The sequence below is a fragment of the Kryptolebias marmoratus genome, linkage group LG18 (genome assembly GCF_001649575.2).
Source record: "Kryptolebias marmoratus isolate JLee-2015 linkage group LG18, ASM164957v2, whole genome shotgun sequence".
Taxonomy (NCBI): domain Eukaryota; kingdom Metazoa; phylum Chordata; class Actinopteri; order Cyprinodontiformes; family Rivulidae; genus Kryptolebias; species Kryptolebias marmoratus.
In genome coordinates, this window is record NC_051447.1 from 19,285,896 (window position 1) to 19,288,611 (window position 2,716).

At 42.1% G+C, this 2,716-nt stretch overlaps 1 protein-coding gene across 1 annotated transcript in view; it reads right to left on the reverse strand.

Moving 5' to 3' along the window:
- The window catches only part of LOC108249652 (SLIT-ROBO Rho GTPase-activating protein 1), a 32,761-nt gene that overhangs the window by 23,858 nt on the left and 6,187 nt on the right, over positions 1–2,716 (reverse strand). The window lies entirely within an intron of this gene.

The window sequence follows — 2,716 nt, forward strand, 5'->3', positions numbered from 1 at the left end:
GTAGACATTGAGTTTGGCTGCAGCTGCACACAGTTGCAGCGCCTCCTACAGGAAACTGGTGGAGCTACGCAGAGAACCACGCCGTTCAGAAGCCTTGTTTGGATTCAGGTTTTTATAAAACACTGAGGTCCGGACCTCGGGGTCCTCAGTGGGAGCTACGGTCCTGTGAGCAATCATGTAAAAACATCCTCAGAAAGAAAGCATTTGATCTAAATTTGGAGTCAGCTTGATTCAAAATGGCCGCCACAGATAGCCAACACAGTTTTACAGATATTCAATTAGAATTTGGTGTGGTAGTAGCTGAAACTCACCCTCAACACGTAACCCGAGCGCTACAGGATTGCCCCAGGGTCTTTGTTTCAGATGTCGAAGTCAATGCCGTCTGTTAGCAAAATATCTCATGAACTACTGAGGGCTAAATCTCTGTTTGAAGGCGGGTGACATGCATTCCTTCAACGATTGCGAGGCGTTCCACTATAATAACTGCTACACAACTAAATGTGACAAATAACAACGGTGCTGATTTCAGGTGACGTCATTTAAACGTAAATTCCTGCAAATGTGCAGATTTTCTTCCTCCTTACAGATGAAGGCTGTCCGTTTGTCTCTGATGGAGTCACCTTGGACTAAATCCTGCACACACACACACACACACACACACACACACACACACACACACTTTGAGCCAGTCTTGGTAAAGCCTGGCTGCACGCTCCACTGCTCGCCGTGTTTCACAGCTCGATGTTTCTGCAGCAACCGGAGCGAGCGAGCACAGCACACACTGTAACTCCTCTCTCTCTCTCTCTCTCACACACACACACACCATTCCCCGGAGACCCTATCCACTCCACTACCTGTTGTCTTGGTAACCACACACTGTGTGTGAACCATGTGATGAGGAAGGTGAAGAGCTTGCATCTGCCGCATCGACATACACTCACACACACACACACACACCTCTGTGGGAAAACTGCAGAGTCTATAAAACACCATTGTTGGATGTGATGGTGTGTGTGCGTAGATCGATTCTGGCATCTTTTTCCTTTTCTTTGCGTACTAAATTAAAATGGCTGCCATCTTGTGTCGTTAAAACGCGAAGCTGCAACACTTTCCCGTTAATGAAGCCGCCGGCTCGCGGGTCAAACACGGCGGTTTCCTTCGGAGTGGTCAGCAGTTTAATCACCGCCTCCAGGGAAGCCTTTACTGGTTAAAGTGTAATCACAGGAAGCAGGGAGGGAAGAGAACCGTCTCCATGTTGGGCTTCTGCGCCTGAAAACAGCCGTGTTCGAGCAAATCAGCTGAAGCAGAGACAGGAACCCAGCCGTGGCAAACACTGGGAGCTGAAAGGTCCAGAAGAAGCTGAAACTGAGTTATTAAAGCTAAAGGAACACATGCTTTTAGCTAGAAACTAAATGCTAACTAAAGTAACAAAAGGTTAATTTAAAGCTGAAAGGAGTAAAATGCCAGCTAGAAGTTAAATGTCCTAATACAGTAGGTTGGCTAGTCGCTAATAGTACCAAAAAGCTAACTGAAAGTAGCAAGAAAATTCACTAAAAGCTTAAAATAGCAAAAAGTTTGCTAAAATGTAAAACTAGCAAAAGGTTAAAAAAAAGCTAAAAGTAGCAAACCGCTAGCTCGACTCTGAAAGTAGCAAAAGACAAGCTGGACGTTAAAAGCACTAACTGGTTAGCTAGTTGCTAAATCTAGCTAAAATGTAAACGTAGCAAAAAGCAAGCTGAAAATTGCTAAAGGCTAATTTGATGCTAAAACTAGCAAATGTTCAATAAAAGCTAAAAGTAGCAAACCGCTAGTTGTAATCTAAAAGTAGCTAAAGACTAGCGAGTAGCAGTTTGTTGGCTAGTAGGTCATAGTAGCAAAAATGTTCACAAAAAACTAAATGTACCAAAAATCAGGCTAAAAGCTAAACGTAGCAAAAAGCTTGATAAAATATAAAAGTAGCAAAAGGAAAGCTAAGAACAGCTAAAGGCTAGCTCAAAGCTAAATGTAGCATAAAAAGACAAAACAGAGTTTAAAGAAAACAATGTTTTAGAAAGAACTGAACAAATTTAAGTATTTTCAAGAGAGGAAAAAAAAAGTAAAATATTTTGAAACCTATAAAAGTTACAAAAACCAAAAGTCATAGCGGCCATCTCCTGAATGAGCCGAATGCTTCGATACACGAACAGCTAAAATAGAACAAAGTGTGCAGACGTAGTTAGACAACAACGTCCAGGAAAATAAACAAAAACCTGGAAAACAGGAAACGGGCCTCCATTGAAGAGCATCGCTTCCAACAATCTCTAAAACTAAAGTATGTTTGATTTTTGTTTTTCTTGTAAGACGCTACAAAGGAAGTTTAGCTCGTTATTTGCCACCGTCAGACAGAAATATAATTCCAGATATTCCCAGATGGGATGTATTTAACGGGCTGAGCCGTGACTCAGCTTTCCTTCCCGCTGGGATTTCAGACTCAACAAAGAGCTCCAAAAAAACAGATTTATTTCCTTTTAGCTGATTCTACAAACGAGGCAGAGCTGCTCCAGAGGCAAACATTTATATCTGATCAGACTCCCAGTAATCAGCGGCGCAGCTGTTTATCTTTCAGCTGTTTCTCTTTTAGCTGTTTCTCTTTCAGCTGTTTCTCTTTTAGCTGTTTATCTTTCAGCTGTTTCTCTATCAGCTGTTTCTCTTTTAGCTGTTTCTCTTTCAGCTGTTT